We start from the raw sequence: 17500 nt of genomic DNA on the forward strand, positions 1-17500 counted from the left end.
ATTTCAGAACGGCTTTGCTTGAAGGACTAAAGTTCAGCTTTTCCCATTTCCTAATCACTAGAGAATTAATTACTGCTAAACAATGCCACGTCTGAATAAATCTAGTTGAGCTACACTGACTCCATTATGTTAACAAAGCTGCACTGAGTGGGAATCCAAAAAGGTGAAGCTGCTGTCGAAATGGAGAAAAAAAAGGAATTCAGTTATATTTTCTCTGCTCGCCTAGCCTGTAAGTGTATGCAGTGCTGAAACCGATGTCAAGCACATCACAGTGAATTTAGAACAAGGGAAACGGAAATTCCTTTTCAGAGGGAATGCTGTAATTTGTGTCTGTGTGGCACCAAGGACAGATCTCTATAAATAATAGACCACTGTTAGCAACTGCTGCTGCAATCAGGTTCTGCGGTTGTCTTACCTTCACTTGCACAAGAAAATCAATGTGAACAGACCTCATGGAAGTTTCTGTATTGTGAAGTACTTATCAGGAGGAATACAGGCTGGGGCAATAGCACAGACTGCTTGGAAAGCACTGAAAACATAAATAACCATCACAGCTTAAATAGAAGCAAGGCAAGGCTGTTTATTTTGGTGGCATGTTACATAAACATAGGTTCTCTACAAGAAACAAACGGCTTTGAAAACACTTAGCCAAACAGTAATGTCATTGTGAATCTCCTAGTTTTGCATGATGTGTAAAAATCCTTCAGCTCTAAAAGTGAGAATGTATAACTTGTCTATAGTAGCTAAATTTAAACTAAAGAGCAAACATCAAAATGCAGTTTGGAATGACCCCACTCCCTCCTTCCATCCTTTCGCAACATTTATTACATAGAAGAAAACTTGAAAAACTTTTATGTCTCAGGGAACCCTCACTAATAATTACAGTATCTACCGCTCACAGTACCCTAGCATGAACAGCAAGTTAAGACTAAAGAATACATAAAAGTATAAAACAACAAAATCATTATGCAATAATAATAGGAAGAAAGAGATAATAATAGTGTCCAGAAAAGAAGGACAGACAATGAAAAACAAGCATTCAATCTCATTGAGGATCGATTAAAGTAGACATATCAGCACATTTTCCATACTATATTAAAGGGTGAATAACCCTATTATATAGGAAAAAAATGTTTTTTTTTTTTTTATTTTATTACTATTTGTTAACATTTGAAGGGGAGATTCCTTCCCCTTCAGTCTTTACTGTGGTGGTGGTAAAGACTAAATGGGGAACCAGAACCTCTTGGAATACGTCATGTATTAAAGGAGGTTGCAGACTGTGTATGCCCAGTTCTCCGGCTTTCCTGCAATGTAAAAAAAAAGTGCAGATTCCACGCATGCACAGTGAGATTGGCGCTTTTTTACATAGGTGCATTACCCTATCCCATGCCTGCTTAGTGCGAGATCGGGTCACATAAAAAGAAGAACCCAGAAGAAGATGCTAGGACCCATAGTCCACTCTACGCTGGGACTGACTTGACCTGACCCTTGCAGACGGATTGATGGCTTTCCTCCTGTAATGGTAAGTGCTTTTTTAATGATAGTTCTGCTATGGGAAATGACTCTTTACATTGGTACATTGGTAACTGTATTAATTAATAAAGCTCAACTCCAGGTTTAATGAGCCCCCAGTAACATTTATTGCTTGTTTTGTTTTTATCTTTTCTGATATATTCTTGCCTGCCACCTCTTATGAGGGCAGCTATGGATAATGCAGAAAGCTGCAATGTCTTGATGACTTAAGCAGTATTTGTTGGGGTTAAATTACTTTATTATTAAATTTATTTATTAAATTACTGTTCATATAGGAAAATGTGTTATTCCCCTGCAAGGGATATTTCACTTAGCTTAGTAAATGAAGCTCTGCTGACTTTAACAATCCAATCATCTTCAGGAAAAAAAGATTTTTTTTTTGAGTTTCCCTGTACATGATTGGGTATTTGTTTGCAATGTGAACATTCTCCACACTCTTTAAACTAAGGGAACTATCCCTTGCAACATGCTAATTCATCTTGGTAAATGAACAGCCTAATTTCCGTTTGTAACAATACCCTGTGAGAGTTTAGTTGGTGGAGCCATTAAACCCAAAGACAAGAACATTTTAAGGCAAAGAAGTACTGAATTGAAAATTACAACCCAGGGGGGCTCTACAAATTACAGGTATCCTTGAGTTCTATTTGTAGTAGGTTGTTGTTGTAGTAGGACTCAAGGTGGACTTTTGAATATGAGATGCCAACTGGGCACTTGCAAAATTGATATCTGTAAAATATGTATATAGGAAAGTCACTAAAACACTGTGCATCCAGATTTTTAGGAAAAGAAGGAAAGTCAGAATAATAGACACAGTACAGCTACCTGGATAATCCATGCAATGTTGTGTGCTTACCATCTACAGGCTGATAATCATATGTGGGATAGGTATGGTATATGACATCAGTCAGTATCAATATGCCCAAATCAGCTAGATCTAGTTTTTTTTTTTATAACCGGTGGCGGCCTGACCTGCAGCTTGACATATTAATCTGTCCTCTAATAAAACAACTTGCCGAAAATTTGGTTTGCTTTTGTTTAGATAAAATGTATCAGACAAAGCAGCAGGGAAAGGCGCCCATGTGTCCAGATAGGTCCCATTATTATATTCAGGAGGAACAATAATGATGTGCAGAGAGCAGAAGCCCAAAAATAACTAAACCTCACCTGTTGCCTATTCAGAGCAGTCAGAACAAACATGGAACATTTCTGATTTATTGCACACTGACAATGATCTTTTCCTATTCAATCAACTAATAAACAAGACTGCATGTGAGCATCAAGCCAGCCAATGAGCTCAATTTATGTAAGTGGATGGATGGTATCGGTCTGATCTCCATGACTTTCAGCAAGCTTCAGGCTGTGTAGTGAGGAAAACGCGGTGGGCTTCAGTTTTGCTTTGCTTCAATTTCAGAACACAACAAAATGCGGCTTTGACACAGGGAGAGGCACCATTCTGCACTAAAACTAAAGAAAAGCAAAGCAAAGCTAAAGCACCCACAGAGACTGCCCAATTGCTTTCAATGGAAAACTATGGGAGAGCTTTTTTAGAAGCTTCAAAAATACAACTTTGAAGTTGGTGTTTGATGACAGCGGAGACCCGGCCTTAATGTTAGGCTTCATGTAGATATGAAAAAATATGCATTCATTTTCATTTTTAGAGGCTCTTTAATTAGCAACTTAGACTAAAGCAAAACAAAATACGGATGTATTATAAAATAATATTATTAGTACTAACAGACAAGGATTTCAAAAAACAGACATCTCCCCCAAATCAATAAAATGCCCCCAAATGGAGGGGGGAGGTAATGTAAAGGCAGTATACCTGAACTTTGGTGAAGCTTTTGACATTGTTTATTATATCAAACATGCAAAGTTTTGTACCGAATTATAGACCTAGATCTGCCTTGACACAACAAGCCTGATTTATTAAACTTCTCCAAGGCTGGAGAGAATAGGCTTTTTTCAGTAAAGCTGGGTGATCCAACAAACCTAGAATGGATCTGGTCCAGGATTCAAAACGTTTACTAGCAAATAGCAAATGACTTTGAAAGAATCCATTCCAGGTTTGCTGGATCACCCAGCTTCACTTAATTATTGTCCTCAATACTGTAATAAGACTGAAGTTTAATCTCTTTGAACCTCTGTTCTAAATGCAGGCAGCTAAAATATCACTACCAATGTAATTCCTACAACTATGCATAATGTAACAAGCAGCTATTTGAAAAACAAACTAAAAAGTCAAGAAGTCAGAGAAGCACACTATATATTTTTTTTTCTATAAATTATTCTCTACACATAAATAGTGATAAAAAGATCTACTTAAGAACAAATTATCCAAACAAGTTAAATAAAAAGTTCAATACAATTACAAATTACAAAATAAAAAAAAAACAGGTTATCTCTAAGCAACATAAAGTGTGCTGTTTTTCACAGCATACTTTATACTCCTCCAATAATAATTATTTATAATATTATTAATATAATAATTCATTTATTAGATTTATATTCTATTTTGAAAACCTGAGTACAGTTTCCAATCTACAACATACCACCTGTGAATTCCTAATGTTTGTCCTTACAGTGATCTACCTTTCTCCAAGGCTTTTCATGTATATTCATTATGTTTTGACCTACTGACCCTGTCCGCATCTAAATTTTTTACTGCATACCCAGAGTAATTTTTCCTACACAGGGAACTGCAATGGGCACAAAGTTAGTGGTTACTGGAATCATTGTGTCACCTCTGTGGGGAAAGAATGACTTAACAATGAAGGTAAAGCCTGCTTAATTAGTAACCACACTAGGATCATATATATTTTTTATTCCAAATACTTCTTTGCACACACATAGGTCTCTCAAACTTGAAACCCACTGTGAGTTCAGAATATCTGACTCTACCTTCTTCCTTTCCTCACTAGAACATGGACTCCACCAGCACCTCCGCCATACCGCCATTACCTAGTTTCAAATTATGACAAGTGAATTCACTTTATATTTTTAAAAAACAGTTTCTAAATATGTTCTTTTCTTAGGGTCAACATGACCCCAATCAATGCTTTTCCAGGTAAGTAGGTACTGTCATTGGTTAGGGCTTAGCTGTCTCAAAGCTTCAGAGAAAAGGACTTATTGCAGAACTTCTCTTCCACCCAGTGTCCAATGTCCTTCCTATAGACCGGATAGAGCTTGCCTCCATTCCCAGAACAGGACCAGACTTACATAATATAGTAGGATGCAAGACCCCTTTAAAGTTTAATGGTTGCAACTGTCATTTGTGAACATTACAGATTGTAGGGAAGAATATCAGGATCAGGTTAAATTACTGGCAGACTGTAGTTCACCAGTTTTATCAGGGCTAACAATTACCAATAAAACAGCAGAATACAACAACAAAAAAGATGCCAGAAATGTTTGCTGGTTTTATAGGTCTATTCCTCAACAACTACCGACATGGAAGCACAAAGTCCCACTATAGAAAATAGTTCAATTCAATGTGAAATTATGTCTCTAAATGCTGGTATCACCTCCTATTGGTACTTCTAATTAACTCAATAATTAACCTAATACATCGGGCATTTGGACTGGATTGGGGTTGAGCTGTGTATTGCTTGCTGGTAAAACATTTATTAAACAATTATTAAACAATTCCCTCCTGTGTTGTCCTCTTTTTTGGTTCACCATAAAAATATACAATGTATAATGAACCCTACAGTAAAACACAAGGTACATTTCATATATGAGGAACCCCTTACCATCTACACATGCATTATTTGGTAGAGGATCAATCATTGCAATTTAGGACACATGCACCAAGAAGATTCTCTAGCTGATTGTTTGCTGAAGACCCAAAAATATACACAATAAGAGCCTGTTGCCATCAGTGAGTTGTGTTCCTGCATGGGCTTTTATACGAAACCACTATCTATAATGCAATGCAAATCAACGCATGAGACATGCCTTAATGCATTAGGTTGCCATTCATTTAAAAGCATCCCAAATGCTTTTTGTTACCACACTACATCACAATCTTTGCAACAACCCTGCCTTGTTGTTTTAAAAATCACAGCATGCACAATTTTTGCTGTGGTGTGTTGCATTGTTCATAGACAGATCTTAAAGCCTTATTTAAACCCAAGAACAAAAAAAGGAAGGGAATTTTAGTTATCCTTCTTGATTTCTAGCAACATTGTGTGATATTTGTTGCATATATATTGTGAATATGTATATTTATTAGACCAAAAGGATCCGAGGTTCAAACAAATTCATTGTTATGGATTACATACCCTTAAAAATAAGCTTACAATAAACCCCTTGATTGCCCAGCTCTTTCTTTAAAAAAAAATAAGCTAGGCTGCGTTTTATGTTTATTGGTCTTTAACTCAGGAAATACAGTACATACTAGTGGAACAAGATTGATTTGGTATCCAGCGAAATTATTTCCAAATTACAGAAGAAAAAAGAGGCGCCATTAATAAACTTTCAGAAGAGATTTAAATGACTTATGGCTGATTGCTCTGCAATCTATTACAGGCGTGTTCAGTGCTGAAACAAATAAGAGGAATCAATAAACACATGGCTTAAAAATTCACAGCACCAAAAATGCAAGCTATAGATGAAATGATGAGGAAAAAACGAAAATGAATGAGCACATTAAAAAATTGAAACAGGTAAACGTGCTGGAATAGGTGCACAAAACAGCTTTAAAATGTTACATTTTGCTGTATCTTGCATACTAAACAGTATGTGAGCATTGTTTTTACCAAAATGGGTATTCACTTTAAGACTTCTATAGAATTATTCTTGGAGTTAGAAGCCCAGGCTACTTAAAGCCTTAGGGAATCCTTCTGAATCTTAACATGGAAATATGGTTCTACTAAAAATTCCCATCAGACCTGTCCCAGCTGTCAGCTCAGTCAGCAGTTTGTAGGCAGGGGTACCTGAAAATCCTTGGTTCCCTTGTGGATGCCATGGCTAAATGAACTCCTCACTTCATCCCGGCCAGGCCAGTCAACGGCTGAAGATCCAGATGCAGAAAACAAGAAGGGAGAAGATGGTGCACCCCTGAATAGGGACAAGTTAGTATCCCCCGGGGTAAAGTTTAAACTTCAAGAGGAACCTGGACTTTTCAATATTTATAGCGGTAATAATTTGTAAACCTAAAATCCTTTTCAAATCTCTTGGTAGAGATGGGAACATTTTAAACCTATGTGAAGTGTCTACTAGTGTCTGCCTAAATTGGGAGATTATTTTCCACTTTTTCCCTTGTGAAGGGGTAAGCAAACCCCTCCTATGTGGACACAGACAACAATAAACTGAATTTGAAATAAAAAAAAACAGTGCAAAGAAAATACCAAAAAAAATGTAATTGGTTTAATCCTATTTATTTCCAACAATTTCCTATGTCTTTTTTTATAGATAGGGTAATTGGGCTTCTTGTTTACCCATTACAAGTCAAACTTGCCCTTCTTTATTCTGGTCTATTTTTTGTGGCTATACTTTTAAACACTTTTTTTTAATATACTAGATAGCAAATAGTACTATTGAAGTTTTCTCCCCCGTGTACTTTGAATGCTGTAGGTGTTTCTTGGTTTCGATCAGCAAGTCTGCACTGTAAAACGATTATTCTGCAGACCAAATTTAAGAACAAAAGTTAATCTAATGTATGAATTTTCATGTATAACTTCTTGTGTTGAAGGCAATAAAACAGTTATCTAAAACAGCTGCCTTCATTGTTCCTCTTAATCCTTGGTTCTCCTTGTACAGTGCAGATTAAAGAAATGCCTACTAAAACAAAGCAATATTTACAGTGACCTGAGGTTATGATGGCAGCTCTTAAAGCAAAGGAACAGTAAAGCCAGAGGTAAGAGATTATATTTGCAAAGTTTCTTGATGTCCTTGGATAGGTGAAAAAGGCAAATTAGTTTTTAAGTACATCTATCCCTTAATAATGTTTTCATATTTTATGTGTACAGCAGTCCTCATTATGCATTTGCCATCTAATTCCAGAAACCAATTTTGCGAAGACACTACTAATTGCAGTATATAATGTTTTCCAATAAAGTTAAGAAAGCTCAATAAAGGAACCTAGTGTGCAGTAAAATTATATTCTCCAAACACCTCTTGACTTCAATAATAATGAACACCTTTATACAGAATCAATAATTAGAGCTTTTAATGAAAAGTGAACAATGGCCTGCTTTTCATGCTATAAAAACAATGATTCTGCAACATCTGCATTCTATAACTTTAGGGAATAATATACAACCTGTTTCTCTTCCTGTATGCATTCATCATCCCAATAATATGACAGGATATGGTTCTGCTGAGCTCCCCAGGACCAAACTATGAGTTATATTATGCAAATAGACTTGCAGAACTAAGCAGGCTCAGGTCGTAATACTTTTTTTTTCAGTCTATTCAAAGAAGGAAAAAGTTCTGTAAACTAAACCAAATTTTAATATGCTTTGTTCAAAAAAATGGTATTACCTAACCGCAAGAAAATGCTAAAGAATACAACACATAAGTGTACTATAAAACATTATTACGCTCCGGTATACCTTATTTTATATACAAGTCATGTTGTATGTTGCATGATGAGAGAAGATATCCATTAAAGTGAGAACTAACCATCACCATCCTCATACTATCCTTCTATTTACATGGTGGTCTCATTGCTTCCTGCTGAAAAAAAAATCTTTGCATTCTGACATTTTAAAGAGAATCAAATGTGGGCATCCAACGTGATTCTGTACACTTGTCCCTATGTCACTACACCATTCTGTAGGGATGCAGCAACCAGAACAGGGAATCAGGCATTGTGAAGTGTGCTGGCTACCGAAGATGTATCAGAACACTTCATTCTTTACTTCTTAATAACCTTCTTCTTCAAGTTGGATATAGCTGCTTCCTTTGTGGTGATGGGTGGGCATTTAAGTCTTCTCTTTGGCTTATGCAAAATATAACAGTACTTTTAGGAACATGGGGTTACTTTCAAGGCAGGTCTGCTTTCCATTTATTCATGTGGCTTTATCTGTACTTGCAAAGGTGTTATAGAAAGACCTCTAGTTTTATCTAAAGTTATAAAACACCAAAATAAATCTTTTTAGGTTGACTAATGCAATTTTTTAAGCATTTGAATGTTCCCTCGTCTGCTGGTTTTAATTCTACTCCTGCCCATGGGGTGTAGTGGGGCGGGCACTGGTGGGAACGCCGTGCCCTCACTTTTTTCGGGAATGGGTACGCGTGCCCACTCGTATTTTGTAAATACATTTTTGATGGTCTACGACTCTGGCCGGTCTGCCTCCCCACGGGGTTAGGAGAAGGACCACGCTGGGGGGTGCACCGGCAAGAGTTGCAGACCATGTCTCCCAGGCTCAGGGCGGTGGGCGGGTTGTCTCTCTGAACACAACCCACCCTCTATCCCATTGTAGGCTCAGACCTGCGATGGGAGAGTGGGCAGGTTCTGGTATTATGACATCACTCTGGGGGATGTTTCTTCCCCTTTTAGTGACACATGGGCAGGGGTATGGGGGGGGGGGCAGGCTATGGATAGTACAGTGACCCCTCTTCTTTTTTTACGACTGCACCCCTGCTCCTGCCAGAGAATGTAAGAGGACAACAGCATAGACCAATAGCAGTTTTATTCACTGACCCTCTGCAGCATAGTAATTTTTCTCAAAGCATCACATTACAGAACATGAATGTGCATTATCAACTTTTAAACATTTACAAACAGGTTTATAAAACCATAATTTATTAGAAAATATAAAATATATATATCAACATCATTGGACATACATGGTGCATGTTATGGTATCATAACTCAACACGTTTCACGAGATGTGCTGCTTCAGGAAAAAAATTATGAGGCTCGTAGCTCCTAGTAACATTACAATACAATAGTAACACCATAGACTTACATTTTTATCCATTTGTACAGATTAAGAACACCCATTCCTCAAGGCTGAAATTAACCCAACAAGGTAAGGCAGGCAATGCAAGCAGGACTTTGGAAGCAAAGATATGTTCTGGTGAAGGTGATGTCTTCATTAAATCAATCATTTGCATCTACGGTGGCAATAAAAAGCTGTTGTACTTACCTTATACCTATTTTCTGTGGCAGCTGGCAATATCCACCTGTGTGCATGCACTCTATGTCCTTACATACAATGTATGACTGCCAAACTTGTATTGTACATAAGGATACCAGAATCCCTGCAACCAATGGAGCATGGACTTGGAGGATCTGTTACATGAGCGAAGGAAGCCTGCAGGGCTGAAAACAAATCATCATGCATTTTATTCTTTCATGAAAAGAAGGAATGCATGGTTAGTTTTACCATTTTCTCGTTCGACTTTAAAAAGATTTGCCTCTTTGAATCTATGAAATATATATACTGTCAATTAAAAGATTACTGTCAGTAAATAGACTACATGAAAAGGGATGGCGATCCTAAAATGAACAAACTGTTTTAATACAAGGCAGAGCTTCGATCTTTTGTGGACAGTCTTTTATTCCTGTTATATATCATGCTGCTACTAAAGCTCCAGAAAAACAGTTCATTATAGGGTGGAGGGCTAAACATTTTTCAGTCTTTCTAGGGAAAAGGAGAGTCTTTCTTTCCGACATTTATCTTGGCAGCTTTGTGATTATTCCTGGCCTGTCTCATATATCAAACTTTGATATTTTAAGATATTATACCCACAGAAAAACAAATATATAGTGTGGTGTAAAAAACAGAATAAAATATCAGGTTAGCTTTATGCAATACTGCACAGAGAGGAAAACAATTATAAAAAAAGATTAGTACCGGTAACATATGATAGACAGATAGATAGATAGATAGATAGATAGATAGATAGATAGATAGATAGATAGATATACAGTACATTCATGCTGGTTTTTTACCAGCAGCTTTGCTAATTGATCTAATCCATGCAAAAAGAAAAGCTCTTGCTAATGTAGTAAAGTACTGCATTGACGTACTTTTGAAAGACTTATTCTATTTATTCCCTGACCTTTAAAGATTTACTTGTCTGTACCTTATGAACTGGAGTATCAAAGGTTTGAGGTCAGCTGAAGTGGTACAACTATTGCCCCTATGACTTCACACAGTGGGCTTGATTAGCAGAATATTATGTACACATTGATCACGCTCAGACAAATCGTATGCTTATTAATTTATTATTCTATTTAAAATTCAGTGTACATATATCAAATTTTCCAACACTTGTTGCTATGGAAAGGGCACTCCAGCATCTCAAGACACACAGTCACAGTTTGAAATTTGTTTATTTTTAATGCATGTCACATTTAAGACTTTAATGCAAGACTTTTTTTAATAATGAAACCTATTTTGAAAAAATGATTTAAAAAAAGCCTAATCAGACAGGAAAGTATTGTACAATAAATGTTCAAGCACTATTTAACTCTTCTTTTATTCTTTTATATTCAAATGAAATTTTCAAACTAAAGTAATATTGTGCAGATTTTGGAGAACATCTAATAGGAGCACAAGGCAGAAATCTGAAATACTTGAATGATCAGCATGCATGGCAACAATAGGTACAAGGTCAGTTAGTGTATGATCTACTGGTTTTAGGGATCAAGATCACTAGGTGTGTAAGCATCTGAAAACATGCAAACCGGAAAATTAATGAAACAATTTGTCCCTTCATTTGGTCACTTGAATATATTGTTTGTTATACAGAAAACACAAGGAAAAGACCCACCTCATATGAGGTGCTCTCAAGAATTAGGTTGCACTGGATTAGGCATAACTCTAACAAATGTTTTGGTGCTCATGTGCAGAAGGAGTAACCAAGAAAAAAAGGGGGATTTGGTGATTCATTTTGCACATGAGCATTAATACATTTCCTTGAAGCCATTTAAGAGTGTGGCAACAGACCACCATTGTCCTAAAGGTCAGGAATTCCTAATGTCTTTAAAAACTCTAACTTAGATAAAGGTAATTAAGCATTACTAAGCTGCCGTTTCTTGACATTGGTCAACAGCAGAACTCAGCTTTATAGAGTTCAGGTGAATGGAGGCAGTGTCACTTCCAGCAGTACTAAATATAAATGTAATCACAATGCAAGCAGACGGACTCTTTATTGTAGAATGGACTGGTGACGTTCCTTCTACAATAAAATAAACTTACCTGCCTAGTCACATATTCAAAATATACACTCACCTTACTCCGCTACTTTGCAGGCGCCATCTTCACCAGGTCTTCTTCTGATTTTCACATCTTCAGCCATTTTGATAGGCCAGTCCTGAATGATGTAACTCCTGCACATGTGCATGGTAGTTCATTCACTCCCAGCAGAGGGGATGCCGGGATACTTAGCTTAGCAGACTGATCTGTGAATGTGCAGCTGAATGTACATTTAAAAACAAAGTGTGTGAACCGGCTAGTAAGTTTATTTTACAGCAGAAGGACAAATTCTGCAATAATAAACCATCCTATACCCACAATTTTTAGTTATAGTTCAGCTAAAGGACCTGCTGCTAATGTCTTGGTGCCAGATACCAAGAACATCTACAGAGATGGCGTCAATGCATTGATGGGTTAGAAATGATTTGGTGCACGGTTGGACCCACACAATATCAGGCAGGTGGTTTTATTATTTGCCTGATGACTGAATATTAAGAATATTACTCATAACATAATGGGGATTTACTAAAGGAAATTAGGTAATTCTCATATCAAGGTCATTTATCACCTTATTCCGTTGATCAAGACATAATGGGAGTGCTGAGCCTCCTGGGATACATACGTCGTGGATCCCAGGAGGCTTCTGGCTGCTCCTTCTGCACATGCCCAATCTTGGGCTTTTTCTTCAATGCCCAAGATCGGGTAACAAAAGAAGGCAGAAGAAAATGGCGGTGCCTGGTGCTTCGTAAGGAGGATACCAGGACAACATGAGACTGGATACAGGAAACCTCCAGAGGGATCGACAAATCTGCAAAGGTAAAGGTGAGTGAGTTTTTTTCAGTTTACTTCCGCTTTAAATATCTTACTGGCATTGAAAGTTTCTTTGATTGTTTTTCTTGAGTTATCATTTTAATTCTACTGTTTTACACAAAAGGTCACAATGCATACTTCTATAATGAAAATGTCAGCATATACTTGATTGACAGCTCAGAAATCTAATGCAAATAATGACTGAGATATTCATGGCACAGGGAGGGAGTGACATTATTTTATAGCTTAATATTCTATAAAACCTGATCCAGTTAATTTAAGATTTTCCTGAAAATTCACTATCAATGTAGTACAAAACCTACCTGCAAAACATGCCATTTATTCTTCCAAATCTGCTCTATGAAGTATGCTTTTTTTTCTCCTCAAACCATAAAAAGTGCTGTACATTTAATTACATTAATTGAAAGATGAAGAGAGAGGAAAATGCATAAGTGAAAAACATAAATGATTATGTCTTTTGGGAGCAGAGCCAAGAGCAGCACATGGAGATTGTTAAAGGTTGTGAATTTAATGGGCCTGGAATAAAACGGAACATATTGTAGAGATGCACCTGCAGAATACTGATGGATTATTCCGTGTTGGTATGGAAGTTTCAAAACTCTGAAGATTATTGAGGTGTGCAAAGTTTTAAATGGAAAAGTCACTTTTCTTGCCATGGTACATCCAGAGTAAGATGAAATATTCCCACAACTGCTGAACTTTTCTAAGCTTGAGCACTGAAACCTTCACATTTCAGAAACTGGAAAAAAGAAGTATCAGAAACTGGCATATTCCAAATAGGTGCCATCAATACAGAAGTATTTTATGTGTCAAAAGTAAGTCTGTAGACTTTTTCTAAAGCTGAACTCCAGGCAAACAGCTAAATACACAATTATAATATATACAAAAGCCACAGGATTTCTATTATTTTACTGAATCTACTACAATTTGCTTTAGGTTTTAGGCCATGGGCTTCCCTCAATTGTCAGTAAAAGGAAAAACGGCCAACTGTTGAGCTAATTTCTTTGTCATTCTATACTGTTAAATTATTGCATGCTACTTATTAGCACTCCAACCTGAATTTGTCTGTATGGGGGATTGCTAGTGGTTGACACTAAGTCAAATTAATTCACTAAAAGCATTAATTTGCCTGACCAGGGTATGTCAGAAATTGTCATCCCTTTAAATTTCCCCAAACTAACTGCTGCCCAGCCACCCCCCTCAACCTTTCCCTACCCTAAAAAGTAACCTGACTACCAATAGGAATTTTATTTGGCTGCAAGCAGCTATTTTATTACCCAAATTTAATTTTTTTTAAACTCTTATTTAAAAATTAACAAATAACATTAAAAAATAAACATCAACATTGCACATCACAATTACTCCTACTGTTTCAGGTCACTTACAGCAGTTTACCCAACAAAGTTGCAGGTCCTGGAAGACAAAGTTTGCCTATGACATAGGATTCTATTCCAAATCAGCCACATCCATCATGGCCCCCATCTGCCCAACTCCACCTCAGGACTGTAAACATAATCTGCCGACCACCAACTATTTCCACTTTCCTTCTTACACCCATTAGGGGACCGCACCCCAAGACCCTTGCCTTCTTAGGAACCCAACTATCACTCCGAAACTAACGCCAAGGGCCGGAGAGAGGGAACTTTGCACTTCTACCAAAAAAGGCCCAAACCATCTCTCCTCTACCCCCTTATACCCTCTCCTCCCTTTCCTGTTCTACCCCAAGGCCTCTTCTCCACCAATCCTAACCTTGACCTCCTTGCAACCTCCCCCTCACTGAATATTTTAACCCTTTCCCTGCCTGTCTCCACTTCATCACCAGTCATATAGCTCCTCCGCCTATTCTTTCAGAGTGCATTTGCCATAAATACATGCAAACACCTTAAGGTACCCTTAAGTGCTTCATAATTACATGGTTAGTAAGGCTGAAAAAAGTCCAATGAGTTCAACTTCTAGTGAAATAAATAAACATACTAGAAAACCTGCATATTTCAGAACTATTTATGCACAGTTGATCTAGAGACAGGTAAAACAAACTATTGGAACCAGGAAGGAATGTTTTCCTCTTAATGGAGTAAATTGATTCATGTTTTATGATTTAAGACAATCGGATGTTCCCTGGATCAACAGTCTCTGGTGTCATTCCTTTCAAATTTTAATATCCAGCTATATTTTGTGCTTCCAGAAACAAATCCAGATTTTTCCTAAATCAATCTTTAGTGCTTGCTAAGACTACTTTACAATGATATGTAAAAATGTATATTGTATTATTTATTTTCCATAGATTTCCATAGAGCAAACATAATTATCTCTTTAGACAAATAAATATTTACAGCTAACTGTGGGTCCAATAAAAATACCTCTCAAATGCTATAAGATGGTTCGATTTAAATATGCCTCCCCAGTGTATCTCACCCGTATGAGCAAAGACTGGATGTGAAAGCTTGTAAAACAACAAAACGATCAACTGCTATTTGTGGTTCAACAATGTTTTAATGAGATTAAATATCTGTTAATGTATTCAGCTGATACTCCTTTGTGTGTTAAAACTGTCATTGACATATAGGATATTGAAAATGTAAATAAACATTGTACCTTGGGCTGTGTCTGTAAGAAAGAGTGATTAGTCCAGAATTCTAATGATAAAAGATGTACTTCCCTGTCAAATTATGGTTTGAGATGTGCACATGGAATACAGTATTTAAAACTCATTCGGTTTTTTGGTGATATCCTGCATTAGAAACCCTAAGGCCTTCATAAAGGATAAAAATGTACAGAAAGACCTATCAGAGCATTTTTATTATTATATAAAAGGATGGTTATTTGTTTTAAATAATGTGAAAATTTTATATTTTGAAAACATTTTTTGGGGAGGACCCCGCGCTTTCTGACCTTTTGTCTGCCACTGCAGTAAAGACTTAAGGGAAATTTACAGACATCTGGGATACCTACGTTACATACACCAGGAGGCTATGGACTGCTCCTTCTGTGCATGCCCGAGTACAGACATGAATCTAAATGGGGCTTTCCTGTAATCTAAAAAAGAAAAAACAACATCATGATTTCTGTTTGTTAATATAAATGCAGTTTTTGGTTTATGTGTGGATTACCAATGCACCATGGGTTTTCTAAAGAGTGCAGTGTAAGTTATTTACTTTTAGTTTCTAGTTGTCTCTGGTTTAAACTTTGGAAGAAGCAATACAAAAAAGGAAGATAATTGCTCCTGTGACCTAGCTTAAGTGTGTAAATTTCCCATTGAGCAATTGAGATTTGTACACATCTGGGAATATACATATACATATAAAAAAAGATGCAAAACCACTTTAATGTTGCTATGCAAGAAAGTAAGAGAATCCCCTTATTTTGGGAAAAACTTCATCTAATCATTTTATGGGGATCTATTTCCAAGGTCCAGTTGCAAAAGCTTTCAACTAGCCTTGACTACAAAATAAAAATTACCTGATGCCAAATTTAGCAGAGAAACAGCTATCAAGAGACATATTTCACTTGTTTCAAGAGATGACTTAACTAATCCAAAGAAGTCCACTGCTGGAATGTAGCAGAGAAACATGGAGTCTCTCATTTATTCATCACATTATTCCTTAGAAATAAAAGTAAAACATTCTTCAGTTAAATGAAAGACTTAGGTTCTCAATTGCATTGATAGAATAAAATAATAACAGCAGTGAAGCAAATTGCCAACAGCAAAGTGATAACCTCCATCAGCATCCAATAGATCTAAGCTATGGAAATCAAAGATAGCCTTTCAGTATAATGAACAGGCTTTCACACACAGACATCTCCAGCAGGCAGGCACACGGGAAGAGATGTGAGCCCGGTGGGGATTCTATATTTGTTATTGTGATGAATGTGCAGCTTCTGGAAAGCATCATTTTCCTGATTTACAGTAATGAAAATAAAGTTGGAATCTTTAGTACTGCTGTGAAGAGCTTTTTTTTACAGATATACATTTTTGAAGGATTATTTTAATTTTTAAAAAATGCTATAAGAAGGAAACACCTCCAGAAAACTTTCTTTAGTTTGGCATATAGATAAATGAGGACCTGCTGGTTAACAAACACCGGCAGCAGCCATATTGTAGTGTGAATGTATATTTATGCATAGGCTTCTTACACATCAGTAAATTCACTCCTTTGTAAGCATTGAGCTGCAGTGATATCACTAGAAACCAATAGACACCATTATCTCATGAAACTCTCTGGGCTCTATTTATAAAAAAGGGAAGCACATGTTCCCTCAAACATTCTCTAATGGAAATAATTTACTGCCATTAAAACACATGGACCTGGAAGATTCCCAAGAGGGAATGGTTGATTCCCTGTTTTATAAATAGGGCCGCTTGGTTTCCTTTTTTATCAAACATGTTAACCAACAAAATATCTTCTATTACTGAGCCTTATTGCAGTCTCAGTATTATGTTTAGAGATTAACAAAGAATATTTGACCAGATTCAAACTGAAACTTGACTTCAAGGTTGGACTGAAATAAATCTGCCTTAACAAAATCGAGTTTGGAAGAAATTCAACTTTTTGGTTTAAAAATTCTTTAAGGAACCAAGGGATATAGAATGGGGGCAGCGAATATGTGGGGGGTCCTCTCCCCTATCCATAGAAAGTTCTTTGGAATCTGACTTGCCAAAGAAGGAAGGGGGCAAAAAATAGTTTTCTACCTTTTGACAAAACAAGATCCCTGACTGCCCTCAATGGTGGTTACAGCCATCACTGGGGGAGAATGCCTGATCCTCACAAGGTTGGGGGGCCTGGAGATGAGAAAATTATTTGGCATGCTCTCTCATGCTCTCGGTGGGGGGGGGGGGACAGATATCCACCCACCACTCTACAAATTAAGACACAATATCATTGTATACCAATCTTTTTATTATGACAAGCGTTCCATTCAGTTGGACAAAGCTCCCGTCAAAGCAGCTGTCCTCGGCTACTTTGTTCCTGGATTGACTAAAC

The 17500-nt window shown here is 36.9% G+C and overlaps 1 protein-coding gene across 1 annotated transcript in view; it reads right to left on the minus strand.

The window, feature by feature from the left end:
• Positions 1–17500, minus strand: part of EPHA6 (EPH receptor A6) — a 453819-nt gene that overhangs the window by 288250 nt on the left and 148069 nt on the right. The gene's annotated exons all lie outside the window — the stretch shown is intronic.

This window comes from Pyxicephalus adspersus, chromosome 1 (assembly GCF_032062135.1).
Source record: "Pyxicephalus adspersus chromosome 1, UCB_Pads_2.0, whole genome shotgun sequence".
NCBI lineage: Eukaryota > Metazoa > Chordata > Amphibia > Anura > Pyxicephalidae > Pyxicephalus > Pyxicephalus adspersus.